Here is a 21,555-nt window from a genome sequence, read left to right as displayed (position 1 = left end):
GAAATCTGATGGACATAATCATGAAAATTTACATGAAATTATCAATAACATGTTGTAAATGTGAAAGAATCTTTGCTAAACTATCAATAATAAAAACATTTGGTTACATGCTAAGAGACTCAATTATCTTTATATTCTTTTTATTGAAAAGATATTATACAATCATTGTCATGAGTTGGTAAGGAAAGGAAAGCATACATAGCAAAAAAATCTAGGAGAGATTTATTATAGAAGAGTGATAGGTATTTCATTTAAAAAGCATATTTTTCTGGATTTGGGGAGGTGGGTGGTATTTTCAGTTTTACAAAATGTGTAATTTGTTGTGATTTCTTTCCTTGTTTCTTAATATTTAATTTTTTTTTGTTACAGATGTTTCTCCTTTTTTACCCCATTGACACCCCTCTCCCCATCCCCCCCCCCTGCCCCGTCCCCGGCATTGTTGTCCATGTTTATTGGTTATGCATACATGCATATAAATTCTGTGGTTTATCTCTTCCCACCCCTCCACCCCTCTTCTGAGGCATGTCAGTCTGTGCCCTACTTCCATGTTTCTGGGTCTACTGTATTCCTCAGACTGTTATGTTCATTATATTCTGTATAAAAGTGAAATCATATGATATTTGTCTATTTCTGCTTGGCTTATTTCACTTAGGATAATACTTTCCAGGTCCTTCCATGTCGTCTCAAAGGATAAGAGATCTTTCTTTCTTCCAGCTGCATAGTACTCCATTGTGTATATGTACCACTGCTTTTTTATTCATTCGTCTACTGATGGACACTCGGGCTGTTTCCAGATCTTAGCTATTGTAAGTAGTGCTGCTATGAACATAGGGGTACATATATTCTTCCTGATTGGTGTTTCAGGCTTCGTAGGGGATATTCCTAGAAGCAGGATCACTGGGTCAAATGGAAGTTCCATTTTTAATTTTTTGAGGTAACACCATATTGTTTTCCATAGTGGCTGCACCAGTCTGCATTCCCACCAGCAGTGCATAAAGTCCCCTTTTCTCCACACCCTCGCCAACACTTGTTGTTTGATGATTTGTTGATGGCAGCCATTCTGACAGGTGTGAGGTGATACTTCATTGTTGTTTTAATTTGCATCTCTCTGATGATTAGTGATGTTGAGCATTTCTTCATATGTCTCTTGGCCATTTGTATGTCCTGTTTGGAGAGATGTCTATTCAGCTCCTCTGCCCATTTTTTAATTAGGTTCTTTGTCTTCCTTTTGTTGAGTTGTATGAGCACTCTCTATATATTGGAAATTAACCCCTTATCTGATATATCATTGGCAATGATGTTCTCCCATACAGTGGGTTGCCTTTCTATTTTGATAATTGTTTCTTTTGCTCTACAGAAGCTTTTGAGTTTGATGTAGTCCAATGTGTTCATTTTTTTTTCTCTATTTCTGTTGCCTTAGGTGATGTATCAGTGAAAATTCTACTGCGTATGATGTCCGAAATTTTGATGCCTATATTTTCTTCTAGAATTTTTATGGATTCACGGGTCACATTTAAGTCTTTTATCCATTTTGAGTTAACTTTTGCATATGGAGTAAGTGATGGTCTAGTTTCATTTTTTTGCATGTAGCTGTCCAATTTTCTCAACACCATTTATTAAAGAGGCTGTCTTTACTCCACTGTATGCTCTTGCCACCTTTGTCAAATATTAATTGAGCATATTGCCTTGGGTCCATTACTGGGTTGTCAGTTCTGTTCCATTGGTTTATATGCCTATTCTTGTGTCAGTACCAGGCTGTTTTGATTATTATAGACACTTTGTAGTATAACCTGATATCTGGTATTGTGATCTCACCTACTTTGTCCTTCTTTTTCAAAATTGCTGTGGCTATTTGGGGACATTTTGCGTTCCATATGAACTTTTGAAGTATTTGTTCTAGTTCTGTGTAATATGTCGTTGGTATTTTGATGGGGATTGCATTGAATCTATAGATTACTTTGGGTAGTATGGACATTTTAATGATGTTAATTCTTCCAATCCATGAACAAGGTTTGTGTTTCCACTTTTTTATATCTTCCTCTATTTCTTTTTTCAATGTCCTGTAGTTTTCTGCAAATAGGTCCTTTACTTCTTTGGTTAAGTTTATTCCTAGGTATCTTAATTTTTTTGCCACAATGGCAAATGGGATTGTTTTTTCAGTTTCTCTTTCTGTGAGTTCATCATTGGTGCATGTGAATGCCTTCGATTTCCTGACATTAATTTTGTATCCTGCTACTTTGCCAAATTCATTTATTAAGTCTAGTAGATTTTTGATGGAGTCTTTAGGGTTTTCTATGTATAATATCATGACATCTGCAAATAATGACAGTTTCACTTCCTCCTCTTCAATTTGGATCCCTTTTATTTTTTCCTCATGTCTGATCGCTGTGGCTAAAACTTCTAGTACTATGTTAAATAAGAGTGGCAAAAGTGGACATCCCTGTCTTGTTCCTGTTCTTAATGGAAATGTTTTTAGTTTCTGCCCATTGAGTATGATGTTGGCTATAGGTCTTTCATATATGGCCTTTATTATGTCGAGATATGATCCCTCTAGTCCCACATTGCTGAGTGTTTTTATCAGAAATAGATGCTGGATTTTGTCGAATGCATTTTCAGCATCTAATGATATGATCATATGGTTTTTATTCTTCATTTTGTTTATGTGGTGTATCATATTTATTGACTTGCAAATATTGTACCAGCCTTGCATCCTGGGATGAATCCCACTTGGTCATGGTGAATAATGTTTTTGATGTATTGCTGGATCTAATTTGCTAGCATTTTGTTCAGAATTTTGGCATCTATGTTCATCAGGGATATTAGCCTGTAGTTTCCTTTCTTTGTAGCGTTTTTTTTTTTTTTTGAAATTAGAATTATGCTGGCCTTATAGAACGAGTTTGGAAGTCTTTCTTCTTGAACTTTTTGAAATAGTTTAAGGAGAATGGGTGTTAGTTCTTTTTTGCATATTCAGTAAAACTCCCCTGTGAAGCCATCTGGGCCAGGGCTTTTGCTTGCTGGGAGAGTCTTGATTACCTCTTCAATTTCCTTAGTTGTTATTGGTCTGTTCAAGTTTTCTATCTCCTCCCGGTCCAGTTTTGGGAGACTGTGTTTTTCTAGAAATTTGGCCATTTCACTTAGATTGTCGAATTTGTTGCCATATAATTGTTCATCGTAGCTGTTAACCATCTTTTGTATTTCTGTGGTGTCGGTTGTTACTTCTCCTCTTTCATTTCTGATTGTGTATTTGGGTTCTCTCTCTTTGTTTCCTGGTGAGTCTAGCTAAGGGTCCATCAATCTTGTTTATCCTTTAAAAAAACCCAGCTCTTTGTTTCATTCATCCATTGAATTGTTGTTTGGTTTTTTTTTTTGGTCTCTATGTCATTTATTTCTGCTCTGATCTTTACTATTTCCTTCCTTCTACTTGCTCTGGAGTTTTCTTTTTGTTTGCTTTCTAATTCTTTACGTTGTGAGGTTAGACAGTCAATTAGACATTTTTCTTGTTTCTTGAGGTAGGCCTGTAGTACTATGAACTTCCCTCTCAGAACTGCTTTTGCTGCATCCCATAGATTTTGTGTTGTTGTGTGTTCATTTTCATTGGTTTCCAGGAAGTTTTTAATTTCTTCCTTGATTTCCTCGGTAACCCATTCATTGTTTAATAACATGCTATTTAGCCTCCATGTGTTGAAATGTCTTTGCATGTTCTTGTTTTAATTGGTTTCTAGTTTCATGCCATTGTGATCTGAGAAGATGCTTGATATGATTTCAATCTTCTTGAACTTGTAGAGATTTAGTTTGTGTCTTATCATGTGGTCTATCTTTGAGAATGTCCCATGAGCACTTGAGAAGAATGTGAATTCTGTAGTTTTGGGGTGTAATTCTCTGTAGATGTCTATTAAATCTATTTGGTCTAGTGCTTCATTTAGAGTTTCTGTTTTCTTGCTAATTTTTTGTCTAGAGGGTCTATCTAGTGCTGTCAACAGGTTGTTGTAGTCCCTGCTATGATTGTATTGCTGTTGATTTCTCCTTGGAAGTCCTCCAGAAGATTTTTAATATATTTCGGTGCTCCTATATTGGGTGTATATGTTTATCAAGGTTATATCTTCCTGTTGGATAGATCTTTTCAATATTATGTAGTGACATTCTTTGTCTCTAGTTATGGCCTTCATTTTGAAATGTATTTTGTCAGATATGAGTATTGCTACCCCATCTCTTTTTTTCTTTTCGTTTGCTTGGAAAATTTTTTTCCATCCCTTCACTTTCAATCTATGTGAGTCTTTTGTTGTGAGGTGGGTCTCTTGTGAACAACATATAGATGAGTCATGCTTTTTTTATCCAATCAGCTACTCTGTGTCTTTTTATCGGAGCATTCAGTCCATTTACATTTAAGGTGATTATTGATATGTACTTATTTATTGCCATTTTTGCTTAGTGTGGTTATATATTTCTTCCTATTTCTTCTACTAATTACAGCAGTTCTTTTAACATTTCTTGCAGTGCTGGTTTGGTGCTAATGTATTCCCTTAGCCATTTTTTGTCTGGGAAGCTCTTTATTTGACCTTCTATTTTGAATGATAGCCTTGCTGGGTAGAGTAGTCTTGGATTCAGATCCTTGTTTTTCATGACCTTGATTACTTCATGCCATTCCCTTCTGGCCTGTAGTGTTTCTTGTGAGAAGTCAGCTGAGAGCCTTATGGGGTTTCCTTTGTCGGCAACCTGTTGCTTATCTCTTGCTGCTTTTAGGATTCTCTCTTTGTCTTTAATGTTTGGCATTTTAATTACTATGTGTCTTGGTGTGGGCCTGTTTGGGTTCTTCTTACTTGGGGTTCTCTGTGCTTCTTGAACTTGAATGCCTTCTTCCGTCACCAAATTAGGGAAGTTTTCCGTCACTATTTCTTTGAATATATTCTCTAACCCTTGCTCATTTTCTTCTTCTTTGAGGACTCCTATGATGCAAATATTATTCCGTTTCCAGTTGTCCCACAGTTCTCTTAAGCTGTCTTCATGTTTTTTAATCGTTTTTTCCTTTTGGTTTTCTGATTGGTTGATTTTTTCTACCCTGTCTTCTAATTCACTGATCCGGTCCTCAGCTTCCTCTACTCTGCTTTTTAGACCTTCCAATGTGTTTTTCATTTCTGATATGTCATTTTTTATCTCTTCATGGTGGTTTTTAATTTCCAATTGGTTTATTTTCAGCATCTCTATGTCCTTACTTATGCTGTTGAGCTTCCTCAAGATCATGGCTCTGAATTTTAGCTCTGTTAACTTGCCTAACTGCTCCACAGTGATCTCATCTTCGGTGGAGGTCTCTTGTTCCTTCATTTGGCTTCTGTTTCTGTGTTTCACCATTTTGGCTATCACAGTGGGCTTTGGACCTTGTCAAGTTTTCTCTGTGGGTGTTGATGTTCTGCTGTTTGTAGCTCCCTCTCCTGGGTTTAGATGAGCGAGAGAGGACCCACATGAAACACCCCTGTCAAGTCTTACTTTCCTGGTTAATGTTGCTAGCCCAGGGAAGGTACTGTTATCTTGTAGCTTTTTGCCTAGAGGCTAGCAGGAGAGGTTACTTGAAGAGTTTTGGGTTGTCAGTTGATTGAAAAACTCCCTCAGGTGCTCAGCATAAGGGGGTTTCCCAAGGGTGGGGCAGATGCTGGTTGTTAATGAGCCTCAATTAGCATTTCAGTGGCCCACAGGGTGGGGTTGGATCTCCAAGAGAGGGGCTGCTGCCTCTCCCCAGAGCCCTGGGATGGAGCAATATGGCCACCGTCCTGTGTGGCTGCAACTCATCAAAAGCTCTGAGTGCCGTCCAAATCCCGAGTGTCCCCACACAGTTCCAGTCCAGTCTGCCCTCCCTCTGCCAGAGCCCAAGGTGAGTGGCTGTGGCTGTTTCAGCCTCTGTCCCGGCTGCGCTGTGGAGCCGCCTGGGAGTGTGACCCGAGGGCACTGCTCCCAGCTGAGGCCGCTGCTGAGCTGCCGACCGTGGTCTCCCAGCCCCGTCTCGCGCTTTCGCAAGCCTACCGGGATGGAGTCAGTGTCCCTGGTTATATGGTCCTTGCAAGCTGCTTTTCTATTGCTTCTTCCCGTCAATTTGTCTATGTTATAGTTGTAATTCCAGTTTAGTCTGGGAGACAGTCTGTGTAGCTACCGTTCACTCTGCCGCCATTTTGGATCTCCCCTTTCTTTATATATCTATATATTTATCTATCTATATATTTATCTAAATCTATATCTATCTATCTATCTATCTATCTATCTATCTATCTATCTATCTATCTATCCATCCATCCATCTATCTATCTATAGAGAGAGTCTTTTGCTCTGTGGGCTTCCAAAAAACCTGCTCCAGAGACCCCCGCCTGGGGAAGAGAGCAGTTGGCACAGAGAGAAAAGGAGAAGCTCTCGAAAGGAGTGCCAGTTATCTCATGTGTGGGGGTGAAAGGTAAAGAGGTGGTATTTGGAATCCTGAATCCTCTTGTCAGCATCAAGTTTAACTTTAAACCTTTGGTAAGTTTTTTGTTCATGATCAAATCACATGCAATCTACCACCTCTAGGGTGATCAAAACCCTAGAGCTTTTGAAGACTGTTAAGCCGATCTACTGAACACCTGCTTGCCTTTTTGACCCTACTCCTACTTCTCTGGCAATTTCCCCTCCCTGGAGTGTTCCCATAAGATCAGAAGGGGGCTTCATTTGGTAAGTGGAGGAACTAGCCTCTGATAGGTCAAGTACTTTGCCCTTAGACACACAGTACATTGGGGAAGCCAGGATTGCAAACAGTGTTTATCTGTTGACAAGAACCATTGTTTTCCCACCATCTTCCTCAGCCATTATTCTCCCAATGCACAGAGCCTGCCTTTCTAAATTTCTAATTAGTGTCCATCAAATACCTTCTATATGCAAAGCCAATATTAAAACCTGAAAGAGAAAAAAATGTGTATTGTTTCTATAACATATAATAAGGTATCACATGTTAAGTATCTAAGTGATTTATAACTTTTAATATGTGACGATTCAGGTAGATGGCTTTGAAGGGACTGTGTAAACTGAAAATGTGTTGGTAGGGGCAATTCAGAGTGGGGGGAAGGATGATGAGCAGTGACTGGCTTTATTCAGTAATATGTCTTTATGTAATATAGTATATCATACCTTTCACAAAGGACAAAGTTGCAGATCTCTAGAAGACTCTTAGGAAGCACCTAGTACAGATTCCCACCATTTACACCTGAGGTACTTGATCTTATCCACCCCCACCAACCTAACTGACTTCCCCCCAATCAACCAGCCAACCACAAAGCAAAGGTTTTTAATTGTGTTTCCTCAGTACTCTTTTGGTTAAACTACCATCACCAACCATAGAATTATTATTGGAAACAAATGGTAAGCCATTTCTATACTAATTCAGACCTTTAAATTTACTTCTGGTGTTTACTATGCTGTATATACCCTCATGTTTTTAGATTTTATGCCAAGGTTGAAATACTTAATTCTTATTCTTAATTTCTATGTATGGTTTACTTTTAGTTTTCTTTGTATTGTTGAAGCAGCCTAGAGAGATAATAGCGCTTTTGCACAGAGAGAATAGCTCTTTTAATGGGAATTAGATTCTTCCCACTCCCAGAACAGTTTGAGGACCATATCAAGGAAGCTAAGTAATAAGGCCTCTTATATTTAAAGATAGCCCCTAATAAAAGCAAGTGAATTCCATGTACCCTATTCCTTTTATAAGTGTGTAGAATATGTTAGAAACTTAATATTTATTGGATAGTAAGCATCATGGGACCTAGCCAGTGAGTCCACACTGCCCATATGGCTCCTAGTTAGCATTATCCTTTTATGCTAGATGACTAGATTTTGATGCTGGGTGGATAAAAATGAGTTTGAGATAAGCTGTTTCCAAATGGTTCAAAAGACAGTTTTCAAGTGCCCCAAGGGGAAAAAGTAATGCTAAGAGGTTAAACATGTATAGCCATGTAACTTTTTGTCTTTTAAAAATTATCTCAAATAATCATTTTAAGAACTCAATAAAAGTAAGTAGAACAGTTGTTATTACCATATTCCAGTTGAAGAAATTAAAGTAAAAAGACATCAAATGACGAACTTAAGGTTACAGAGACTTAAGGTTACAGAGCATAGTAAGGATATAATTGGGAAAAAGCCCCAGATGCTGCCCTTGGTCCAATGGTTTTTTTCTCCCCTTTTTATACTATTCATTTTTCCTAAACTATATATCACCATCCCAATGCCCTCTCCCACCTCTACTCCAAATAAAAAGAAATAATTTTCCTGCCCTGGCCGGTTTGGCTCAGCGGTTGGAGCGCCGGCCTGCGGTCCTGAGAGACCCGGGTTCGGTTCCCGCTAAGGGCGTGTGCCTGGGTTGCAGTTTGTCCCCGGCTCTGGTCAGTCGTGTGGGTGGCAGCCACTCGATGTGTTCCTTTCACATCGATGTTTCTCTCTCTCTCTCTCTGTTCCTCTCTCTCCCTCCCACTCTACCTGAACAAAAAATGGAAGAGTGTCCTCGGGTGAGGATAAAAAAAAAGAAAAAAAAGAAATAATTTTCCTAGTTTCCAATATTGTTCAGAATTTTTTATTTTATTGTTCAATGAATAGCCCATAATGCCTCTTTACAATAAATCTAGACAAAGTTCATTTCTACATAAAAATACTTTTTGAGTAAATAATGCATAGTTGTGAAAAATCTGTAAATCCACCTAAACATTTCTGCAATATTTGAAGGACAAAATGGACAAGAGTTTTTCCATAATACCCACAACCATTTTCTTTGATCATAAATTCCACTTGGAATTAAAAAGCAGTTGTCTGTAGATTCAAAATATAGCCCATAATTATAATGATTTAAAAAAAGTATCCAAAAATGTAAAATCTAACTATTAATCTATTATATTTATTAGCTTCTTGGTTAACATTTCCAGAGGCTAATGCCACTATGGTTACTCAGAGCTAGCACACAATAATTTACTTTTTTTTACTTCAACATTTACAGATAAAAAAGCAAAATCATACTCATTAAAAGCACGACTTCTCTTTAACTTTCAATTACTTCTCACAACTCGTTTTCCCAGAGTCATTATTATGTCCTCTGATGTGAGTCCATGGCCCCTGAAAAGAAAGCCACCGTATGGGGACAAAAGCTTTGAGGAAGTCTGGGATGACTGTGTAAACAGGTCTTAATGAATGTTTTTGGCCTAATTTACAAAGTCTTCTTCCTACACTTTAGAATTCACATGTTTCAGACACAAAATTAAAATAATGTCACAACCAAATCATGGATACAAGTCCAAATGCTATGCAATTGCTTCATAACTCCTACGTGATGTTCTGATTAAAATGAGTCACATTGACCTTGGATGACATGGCCTAAGGAGCAATTATTTCCCAAGAGACTTAATTAAATGCAATTAGACCAGTGAGAGTACACTTAACGAGGCCCCTTGTGATACCTATGTTTCTAATTTATTTTTCCAGAAAATTTCACTAATGATTTGATTCACTCAACATCCATCATGGATAATGATTGGACAGTCACTACCACAAGGTGATGGTGAGATACCTGGACCCCATGATTCAAGATTTAGAAAGAAAAGAGACATATGACAAATTAGACCATCATACAAGGATATATGTGTTTATGGGCCAAATAGATATTGGAAGAATGGGCAAAATAGTGTCAGAGAAACGGGTGCTCACTGTGGGTTTGAAGCAGACACAGGTAGCCTTAGTGACAACTTGGAGTACTTGGAGGATGTAGATGAGGATTGAATGATAGAATGATACCTCTGAATCATGGAATTATAAACTGGAAAGGATTTTAGGATTCATCTTATCTCATAATCTCAATGTACAGTGAATGTGCTAGAGCTCTTAATGGGTTATCTGGCTTACTCAAAACCACCCTATCAGTGGCGTGAAGGTATTTTAGGAAAGGAGAGTGGTATGAGCAAGTTGAGTGGTAAATGAGGTGTATTTGGGGGATGTCATATTGACCAGTTCAGTAAGGTAAACAGGACAGATAAAATGTTGGTTAAAAAGGCAGAGGTGGGCCTATTTATAAAATCCTATGTTTGGAGTTTGTAATTTATTTTGTCAACACAAGGAATGAAGACATACACTTGAATGATAAGGTCTTATAATTAAAAGGTATTTTCCAGAAGATTAATTTGGTAATTGTGTCCCAGGTGTGTGGAAAATAGTAGAGACTGACACAGGCCTGGACTAGGCCAAAATTAATGAAAACAAGAGCTTCAGATGAGAACAACAATCTCTAGCAATAATATGAGAAGCCCCAAAATTGTGCGAGTGATTCTGGACAAGGAGGAACAATATCAAATGTGATTCCCAGGTTTGAAGCAAGGATGTCAGGAGACAACAAGCAGTGAGGCTGTCAGAGATGCGAACCATCGTTGAATCCAGGAGCGTCAAGGGGACACGGAGAAGAAAAGCAATGTTCCAGGACCAGGGAATTCTGGGAAGACCCAGGAGCTCACAGTCAGGAATGAGCTAGGGTCCCGATAAGCAGTCTGGACCTGAGGTAAACTTGGACTCTTCAGGTCTGAGTAAAGCCGTGGCTTGGAAAAAGCATCCGCTGGGGCCCAGGAAGGCTCAGTCCCACTAAAGAGAAATGTACAGCCTGCCTAGACCAATGATCAAGGGCAGGAAATTTCTTTCTGGTGGACACTCATGTACAAACTCATGCTGTCCCCAATTTAGGCTCCAGACGGGTATGCGGGGCACTTTTGGAAAGCCCCAAGGCACAGTGGCCAGGGGCCACATTGGCCAAGTCATCATGTCCATCTGGACCAAGCTGCAGAATAAGGAACATGTGATTGAGGCCCTACACAGTGCCAAGTTCAAGTTTCCTGGCTGCCAGAAGATCCACATCTCCAAGAAGTGGGGCTTTACTAAATTTAATGCAGATGCATTTGAAGACATGGCGGCTGAAAAGCAGCTCATCCAGACGGCTGTGGGGTCAAATACATCCCTAACCGTGGTCCCCTGGACAAGTGGCGGGCACTGTGCTCATGAAAGTCTCAGTGCTGCCCCCTCCTTACACCCACCAATAAATCCTACTTCCTGTCCAAAAATAAAGGCAGGAAATTTGGAATGGACTCTAAAATCATTACCCATATAAACAGCCTAGGCAGCAGCAAACAGGGAGGGTCTGGTGAGGAGGGAAGGCTAGGATTCAGGCAGGTCACAAGCAGGTGTGGATGAGCAGCATTAAGAAACTATTGATACTGGCAGGGTGTCTCCAAGGCAGAAGTGTTTTCTTACGGTATCTACAAATCTAGAGGAGCATGAAGGATAAAAAAAGAAGCAGCAGCCCTGGCCAGTTTGGCTCAGCAGTTGGAGCATCGGTCCGTGGACCAAGGAGGCCCGGGTTTGGTTCACGCTAAGGGTACTTTGGTTGTAGTTCGTCCCCGGCCCTGGTTGGGGTTGTGTGGGTGGCGGCCAATCGATGTGACTCTCACATCAATGTTTCTCTCTCTCCCTCCCACTCTATCTCAAGATAAATGCAAAAATGTCCTCAGATGAGAATAAAAAAAAGAAGAAACAAGTATGGAAATTAATTTTTTTTAATATATGGAAGTAATCATCACAGGAAAAAACAGAAGACTGTAGGATTCCTTACATAACAGTATATATGTATATATGTATATGTGTGTGTGTGTGTGTGTGTGTGTGTATAATTAGTACTGTTTTATTTTAAATTATATGAGTGCAAGGATTGTGTATGAGAACAAAGCATGAAGTTGTCAGCGAGGCTAACTGTACTTTTCTGGTTCTGCTGAATACCGAGAAAACCTTTGCTCCAACCAGGAAGTTGCTGAGATGTTTCATTCTATGATATTATCTTACCCTAGAATTATAGGCAGAAGTAGGGTCATGCACACTCCTACTTACAGAGAGCAGACTGGAGAGGGAATTTTCCCAGATCTGATTTAGTTCTTGAGAGAAAAAAAGAAGGAGGCACTATCAGGAGATAGAACTGGTTTCCAGGAGGAATGATGAGTTTGCATTTTTGTTGTGTTAATGTGAAGCTGATAGCAGAACACTGAAGGAAAATTCTCCACTGTTGAGCTGAAGGAGGATAACAGCTGAAATTGTAGATTTTGTCATCTACATAAACTGATAAATGAAGGTGAGAGGGGAGGCATTGTTGCTTCTCAGCAGTAGACACATCAACTGTTCTTTACATGAACAGCTCCATTTTGAAGGTGCTGACTCATCACACTCAAGAAAGAGCATAACTGGCTATGGTAGACTTTGACCTCAGCTGGACTTGAGCATGATTAGATGGACATATATGGAGGTTTGTGAATTGCAAACCCATATGGAGGTGTGACATGGATTTAAAAAGAGGCCTCCTGCAACCACTGGGCACATGCTTAATAAAGCAGAATTTATAGTTCCATCAGTCACTTGCATTAAGACTGGCTCATGTCAGCCTTTGAAAAATCAGGGGAGCCAAGGCTGAAAAAATTCTCTCTTGAGGTTTCAGATGTTTTCTGGTTGCTATCATAGCATCCTTATCCTGGCCTTTCACATCACATCCTGGAACATCTGACCCTATTCCAGCCTAAACTACAGAGCCAAAATTAAAATAAAAAATAAGATCAAACCAATCCAAAGCATTCTTTTATCCAAACACAGCTTTCCTTATTTATATGCATTGGTTTATAAAACATTTGAATTTAGAATATAGTGGCCAAACTCTTAAGGTACCCATTTCCCCCCTGAGCCAGCTTTAGTGCAGTTGATCGTGGATGAGTGATGGGTTGGGCGTGACACAGACATGCAGAAACAGGTCTGGGTCTGTTGGCTTGGTAATAGCAAGAATGAGTGTGTTCCATGCCAGCCCTGTTGAAACATACCCAATTTTGGAATGACAATTTAATATAAGCAGCCAAACATGGACTTAGTCCAACCTCTAATGTCCTACTAAAACTGTGTGATGGCTCATAAAGATAGCTCTGTCTCTAGGAATTTTATGAACTAAAGCAGTATGTTGAAGTGATAAATAGCACCCCCAATACCTCCATTAACAGCTATGTCTATTGCTTTGGACCACCATGCAGCAAAAAGAAACATCCAGCAGAGAGAAATTAAATACGAAGTCTGTATGCTCCTTCTCCTTCTGATTGTGCACAAGTCCATTTTTTTTAAACCTTCAAAATGGAAAGAAAACATTCTAACAAGCAAATAGAAGAACATTATGGTATTCAATTGTTTTGAGAAGGCATTTTCCACTGTCATTAATATCCCTTCTGTAACAATTCATGATCCCTGACATGTTACTTTCAGAATTTATTGCCATGTACCCATACTTCCTAAAATCTTTAAATTGAAATCCAAATATTGAGAACTGTATGACACACTGGGTTTCTTTTCAGCACTAGTTTCTGGGGAGCTCAGAGCTCAATTCAGTGCTGGATTTTTTATCTTAAGTGTTAGATACAGTAATTTTCTACCTTCTTTATCTGTTTGCTCTCTTTTCTTTAAAAGAAATATCTATTATAAGTATAATTTGGCAAGTTCTTAACCCCTCAGTATTGGGGTGGGGAGCTATATGGGACTATAATGTTAAAGAAAATCAAGAAATAGAATCAGCTCTTCATTACTCTTGCTTTGCATGCTCATCATGATTTGAGCTATCTTTCCCAGTGCAGCCTGGTTTCACTGAGTGGGTCATATTAATGTTCAATATATTGTCTTGCCAGTGGGCTAGCTTGCTATGAGATCTTGTTCCTGTTTATTCCAAACTAGAAGAGGGTATATTTAAGATGGGAGGATAGAGAAGGTGAGGTGTAGGAGGAACAAGGAAAGAATCATAGTTTTGTGAACAAGAAAATAAAAATAAATGTGCTTTTGAGTAATTTTTTAAAAATATGTTTTCTTTATTGATTTTAGATAGAGAGGAAAAGAGAAGGAAAAGGAGATAGAAACATCAATGAGAGAGAACATTGATTGGCTGCCTCCTACATGCCCCCCACTGGAGATTAGGCCCACAACCTGGGCATATGCCCTGACCGGGAATCAAACTGGTGACCTCTTGGTGCATGGGTCAATGCTCAACCAGTAAGCCACAGTGGCCAGGCTGAGTAATCTTTATTAAATACTTTAAAGTTCCTTTTCTCTCTGGAATTTTACACACCTCCTCATTATTAGTATTAAATGAATGGGAAGCTAATGGAAGTGTTTTATGGGGTCAAAGAAAGAATGATGGCATATACATTTTGCTCATATGAAAGACTTATTGAGGTAAATATCAAAATTACCCTATAGGTAATTATATGTATTTTGACTCTATATTCGACTCTATATTGATGTGTTTTACTCTTATCCAAATCCTTTTGCTCTTTGCAGTTTGAGGGCCAATATAATGTGTTTCAAGTTAACTTAAAATATCATCAACCATGAGACGTATAACTGCTACTGAAATCATAGAGTACCCCCCAAGAAATGAACTTCTTGATTGGGCTGTAACTGATGCTTTGGAATGAAAGTTACTCAGATAAATTATGAGTGCATTTATTCAATGAGAGAAAAAAATCACCAAAAATGTGCTGATTCCTCTGGAGGCCTTATGACTAAAATTTTACTCATATTCTCAATGAGGTAGAAGAACCCATATTCTTCTGCTGAAATTTTAAAGTAGAAATTGTAGACATAATTGGATTGTTTAGTGAGATGTCTTATATAGAATGAAAGAATGATGGTCAAGAAACTAATTTTATATTTTGAAATACATGTACACTAATGAATAACAAAGCACCCACATCTTTAGTAGCAATTTTCATTTGTTATGCTTATATCAATAGTTACATTTCTTCTTCGTTTAATTTCTTAATCATTGCACTGTTAAAACACTAATTCCTCCTAAGGTCTAACACCAATGGGGTCTAGGTATTGCTGTAAGATCTTCATTTTGATTGAATTAACCTTTCAAATTAATCAAATAAGAAGGCCTAATTTCCAATAATTGGCCATTTTATTGACTAAATTGATTGCTTTAAGCTTTGTTTCTGGGTCACTTAAGAAAACAAAGCTGTAGTGCTCACAGTGTCTGCAGATTTAACAGGCCTTATTGAAATCTAATGCTTGAAAACAAAAATGCTCATCTCTAAGGAGCATGAGAAACTATACAAAGCCAATTCATTTTTCCTTTTTTAAATTTACTTATTCAATAAATACTTTTTGAATACCTATAGAGCTTACAACTGTGAACTTACAACTCTAAGCTAGTCCCCTAAGCCTATAGCTAGGGACCGGTAGGTGACTGCTATGCCACAGTGTCCTCAGCTCAAGGTGAGGAGGTGCCATGGGAAGACACCTAACCCACACGGAGTATGAGTGAAGGCAGAGAACAAACCAGGCTTCCCAGAGGGAATGACAAAAGCAACTGAAAGGAGATGGGGAGAGACTGATGCAAAAAACACATGACTGATTTTCCACTGCATCCAAAAAGGGAAAATGAAAAAGAAGACGAAAAAGAGGAGGAGGAAGAGAAGGGAAAATTTATGATTTCCATGGCAAGAATCTGAGCGAAGTCTCATCCAATGGTTTTGAGTGTGTGTGTGTGCGTGTGTGTGTGTGTGAAGCAGGAAACAGTGGTACAAGCACATCCTAAGAGTGAAAAAGAAAAATGAAGTGAGGAAATCCAGGCAGGGAAGATTGTGTGAGGGAGAGAGGTTTGAGAAAAGTAAAGCAAATTTGAAATAGCTGCAAGAAAGAACCAAAGAAAGAGAACGCCTTAGAAAAATATAACAGAATTGGCCCCCAGCATTGAGGGGCCAGTTAAGAGTAGAGATCACGACCTTTCAGAGGCATCATTTCCCACAGTTCTGTGATGTTGACCAGCAAGATTCGACTGCCCCGGTGTAAATACAGAGAAAATGGAGAGATGGATGACTGAGGGAGGGTTTTGTTAGGCCGGAGTGTTAAAATAATCACAGGCAAAGAGACATAAACCATGCAATCTCACCTGGACAGAAAAAAGAGTGAATTCTTGGTGAGACTGATGGAGGGGTTCAAGGTATTGTGAGTTTCAGCAGGGTCATCAACTCTAAGGAGTGACTCATGAAGAGGGTTGGAAGATAAGAACTGGTGAGGGTCAGCATGTGAATTTGCACTTGGTAGGGGAGCAGTTCTTGATGATGACACAGTGCAGTGTGTGTCTAAGGGAACAGATGGCTGAAATGAAGTCGATATAAAGGTCTGTGGAGGAGAAGCCCTGGGTGTCAGGGGAGACCTTCATGCAGGTGTGGGAGTCATGTGGGAAGATGTTAGGACGTGAGGTGTGATAGAAGACTATGAACCATGTGTTAGGCTCACTAATGAAATGACAACTGGATAGTAAGGCTCTCAGAAGCAGGGTTTTAAAAAGATTCTGGAGGAATGACAGTAAGGGCAACACCAACTCCACCTTCTGCCCCACGCTGGGAAAATGAGCAGCTTCTCCTAGAGACGGTATCAGTGACTCAGTGCCCCTAGAAGACAGCTTCTGGGAAGAAAGGTAAAGAGTTGAAGATACAACCCTGGCCCTTGTGGCTCAGTTCGTTGAGCGTTGTCCTGGGCTGAGAGGTGGCCAAATCGATCCCTGCTCAGGGAACATGCCCTGAAAGCAGGCTTGATCTCCAGTAGAGGTGGGTAGGACGCAGCCGATCGATATTTCTGTCTCCTTGATGTTTCTCTCTCTCTCCCTTCCACTCTCTAAAATCATCAATAACAACAACAACAACAATAATAACAATAATAAAAGAGCTGAAGATTTAGACATGAAAAGGTGCCATGACTTGCCCAGAGTCAACAAATAAGGCATTGCTCATATCCCTTGGTGCTTAAGAGTCTAGTACCTGCCAAGGCCTTCTGATTGCAAGCACCTGCATGTCTCTGCCAAGGGCTTTCTGTGACTGCAGGAAGCTGCTCTCCCCACCCTTATGTAGGGCAAACCAAGGTGGGGGGACTTACGCCCCCAGGATCAACCCTTAATAAACAACGGGAGGAGGTTGTGGATACATGCCCCAGGTTCCTTTGTACTCAGATAGGACAACTCTAAGGTATGTTCTGTACCATTTGCCAAAGTCCCCAGAGGGAGCTACAATTGTCCACACTTGCTCATTAGTGCAGCCTGGCTAGGTTTCCTGCCCTTGCCTGTCTCCTGCCCCCCACCCACACTCCCGAGCTTCCTGGGATTGGGACTGCAGATAAGACACAGGATGTCCAACTACATTTGAATTTCATATAAACAATAATTTATATTTTAGTATATGTCCCAAATGTTACATGGGACATAATGTACGCTAAAACTTTTATTTGATTACTTGAACTTCAAATGTAGTTGGGCTCCTGAATCCTTACAGTAGTTCCTCTTATCCATGGCTTTGCTCTCCACTGTCTTAGTTACAGTCAACCACAGTGTGAAAATATTAAATGGAAAATCCCAGAAATAGACAATTTGTACATTTTCAATTGTGTGCCACTCAGAGCAATGTGATGAAATCTCACGCCAGTCCACTTCATCCCACCCAGGACGTGAAATCATCCCCGTGTCCAACATCACCACGCTGTACACACTACCCATCTGTTAGTCACTCAGTGATCCTCTCGGTCCTGGTATTGCACAGCGTGTGCTCAGTAGCCCTTATTTTCCTTAATAATGGCCCCCAACATGCAAGAGTAGTGATGCTGGCAATTCGGATATGCCAGAGATGCTGTAAACGCCCTTCCTTTAAGTGAAAAGGTGAAAGTACTCTAAGGAAAGAAAAAATATTGTATGCTGAGCTTGCTAAGATCTACAGTAAGAACAAATCTTCTACCCGTGAAATTGCGAAGAAAGAAGAAGAAATTAGTGCTAGTTTTGCTGTCAGACTTCACGCTGTAAATCTCCTGGCCACAGCGCATGATACGTGCTTTGTTAAGATGGAAAAGGCACTACATTTGCGGGTGGAAGACAGGAACAGAAAATGTGTTCCGACTGACGGTAACATGTTGCCCCAGAAAGCATTGGGCCTATACAAAGACTTTAGCAAGGGCTCCTCTGAAATGAGAGAAACCAAGCCATTTACTGCAAGAGAGGGATGCTTACACAGATTTAGGAATAAGCTGGGACAGAACAATATAAAAATTACTGGAGGAGTGTGGGAGAGAGAGAGAAAGAGGCCATATTCACATAACTTTTATTACAGTATATTGTGATCATTATTGTATTTGAGTTTTAGTTATTGTTGTGACTCTGTTGCTGTGCCTAATTTATAAATTAAACTTTATCCTATATAGGAAAAACTTAGTATATATAGGTTTCAGCACTATCCGTGATTTCAGGCATCCACTGGGGATCTTGGAATGTATCCCCTGAGGACAAGGGAGGGCTGCTGTATTTGCTAAATCTGGAAACCTATCTGGGATTGCTTTCCAAATAACCTACTTGTATTCATATCCTTGCCTCAGGGTCTGCTTCTGATGGAGCTCAAACTAAGACAGTCAAAAACGATCCTGGAGGACTACACTTTGAAGAAGTAAAGAACAAACTTCAGAGGCAACATTCTAGTGCAACATTGAAATCAGATTGGAATGATAAAGGGCTGTTGCTTTAATACCAGCTATCAACCAGGTACCAGGAGAAACCCCAAACCAGCCTCGGCACAGTTAGCCTGATCAGTAGAAGCCATCCCCTCGTAGCACCTGTTATCTGTCACTTTTACTGAGCTCAGTGCCATGTATCATTCGGGCAGCAGTGCTGTGCTGGCTCTGTTGATTCCAGCACCAAATGTCCTAAACTCGATCACTGGAGAAGAGCCTCCGCTTCAGTAAAATAACATAACCGAGTAGGAAAAGGGGCAGCCATGCGTCCCTGGTGCTTCCCTAACCGGCCCCTTCCCAGCAATGAGTTGGGCTAGATTACATCAGCCGTTGTAATCAACAGTTGGGGATCTCAGATATGCTATTATTAGTGAGCTTTCCACACGAGGCTTGTTTGTTAATAATTTAATTAAAACCCCAAGTGTTTACTTGTTGCTGTTCCTCCTGAGAGATGCCTCCATAAATTCTGGGTAGGAACTAATTCACCCCAATAACCGCCAACGTTTTCCAAGCTGATATTTACTGAGCCCTGATTCCTTATTTCCAGGAAACCCTCCAAGCCTTAATGGAGGTGTGGTTTCATTTCTCATCACTGTAAAAATAAGCCTTTCAAAGTATCTGCTTCTCCTCAACATGCCTGGTGATTTCTTTGTCTTGCATTTCAATAGCAGTTCAGTTTGTTTATTACTTTTGTTCGTGTGCGGCGAATACAAATCACGGGTGCTAATGGAAGGTTGTGTTCGATTCAGGTAGAAAACATGTTCAAGTATTGAACAAAAGTGCTGGTGTATGAATATGTGGTAACTGCTCTGAATATTTAAAATGATGTCCCATCAATGCTATCTAATTTGGACATTCACACTATTATTATTTTAATGTAATCCTGGGCTCTTTCATCTCAGCAATAGATAGCGCCAATCTGTGGCAGTATCAGCAGACCAACAGCACTCAAGTCCCTGGGGAATGCAGTGAAGTTCACTTTAAAGAGAATGAATCTCCCTTTTCCATGCATTCCGCAGACTTCCTTTTGATTTCCACATTGAGCCTGTTGACTTCAAAGTGTCCTTTTAGGATCACTCAGAAAACCAGACACCCATTGTGTCCTGATTCCTTGACTTTGCTCCATGCCCAGCACTTATTTGAAATCTGTGGGGTGCTGGCTAGAAGAAGCTCAGTAGGCGGCAGAGAGAGACAAGTGTCTGGTCTCAAACCTCCTTTCTGGAATGATTACAAAACCAAGGAGAGACTGGGAACGAGGTCTCATCTTGCCAATGAGTCATCTTCTGAAATGAGTCCTCAGATCCAGCTTGGCAGGGAAATGGGTGCAAAGGAAGGTCTTTTATGTAGGTGCTCACATCTCTCTCCCCTGCCTATACAAGCTTCACCATTTTGAAATCTCAGGGAATTAGACAGACACCAGGTTAGAGAAAAATAATCTCCTGATGGACTCATTATTGAATAGCTTGAATACAGATGAGAGATCAAGGTGGATGAGGGTAGCTATTAGCATTAGCTTTCATCGCACACTCTTGATTGGAGTTCTGGATTTCCCTGTGGAATGGATGACTGCTAAAAAGCCCACACAGAAGAGTTCGAAGGGTTCCAAAAGGATGCACAGAATGCGTTGAGCTTTCTATCTGCTTCTCTCTGAGGTCAGCATTGTTCTGATAATCAGGACCAGATGATGTTACTGTTTGTGAATGACTCAAGCCAATAGGTAACTCCGTGAAGCCAGACTGAAGAATCTTAGTGTTGCTGTTCTTCACCTTGGTCCATGTGGCGGATCCTACAGTATGTTTGAGCCTGACACAGTGACAAGGCATCCCAGGCCCACTGCCCAGGCAGCTGTCTCCAATTTGGCTTTGTAATTAGTTTCATTTAACTATTAAATGCATTCTGAGCAATTTTTACATCATCTAGTGTCTAGACTATGCTTGGATGACATAAGAACAAATGATTGAAACGTGCAAAAATGCAGACAAAGAGGGAATTTATCAATCTGCTTCATGGAATTCAATAGTCCACTTTAAAAAATTACTTTTTCTTTATCACTTGAACCTACCTAGGCATACCAATGTTTGGCAAGATGAAAGTTTTTTCATAATGCCAATAATCTCCAGACCACACATTTGTATCCTTCATGCTGTCTCACCTTCATAGGGTTTTGGAAAGATCTAAGTTGAAAAATAAGAATTCATAGGCATCTCCGGCAAAGCTTTCTGGATGTCACTTGCTACTGCGTGTAGAGCAAATCCTCAGAGCATGCTGGGAGCTTGTTGTTTCTGTACATTTTTTTCCCCAAAGGGCAAGGGCTGTATCATTTTAATCTGGGCAATGACTTTTTTGAGCAAGTCCCAGATAACGTTAGTGATTTACAAAAGCTTTTATCAGCCTCCTGATGGCTTTTGCAGAGTGGAACACTACATGACCCGTGCAGTTTGTTTTCATTTACAAAGGTGCGGAGGCTTTGGATTTAAAAATGGAACGTTTTCTTCTCGTGCCAAATGTAAACAATTTAACATCCATCTCCCATCCAGCTCTTTTGCCAGTTCAAAAGAGTTTAGATGAATCTTATCTGTATTATATTTCCTGCTGATTGGCGGTGTCTCCTACTTCAGCTGGGAAGCCAAAAATGTGCTGGCTCAGATTTGAACAGGAAAGGAATAACAAAGAAAACTGGGAAATAAATGTAATGAGTGGTTACGGGGTGCTGAAAACTATACTTATCGTTTCTTATTCTCGCAGAGTTGGTGCTGCCATATTGATTTATGCCTGGGAAATATTTTATGGAAACACACAACAAAAGCTTCAGATTATTTTGTCAACAAGAAAACACAGTTTACCTTATCTTCAAAGTCCCCATCTATTCCTGATTTGAGCGGTTCCATATTCCTTGCTGGCTGAGATCTCCCTGAGCCCCGGAGGAGATTTGCGCTGGATACAGTAATTCACTGTGAAAGATAA

General features: G+C 39.9%; 1 pseudogene; it reads left to right on the top strand.

Annotated features, from left to right (window-relative positions):
• Positions 1-10,732: 10,732 nt before the first annotated feature.
• On the top strand, positions 10,733-11,034 carry LOC118629288 (annotated as a pseudogene).
• Positions 11,035-21,555: the final 10,521 nt, after the last annotated feature.

This window comes from Molossus molossus, unplaced genomic scaffold, assembly GCF_014108415.1.
Source record: "Molossus molossus isolate mMolMol1 unplaced genomic scaffold, mMolMol1.p scaffold_m16_p_14, whole genome shotgun sequence".
NCBI lineage: Eukaryota > Metazoa > Chordata > Mammalia > Chiroptera > Molossidae > Molossus > Molossus molossus.
The sequence above is the reverse complement of the archived record's forward strand: the minus strand, read 5'-3'. Positions and strand labels throughout refer to the sequence as shown.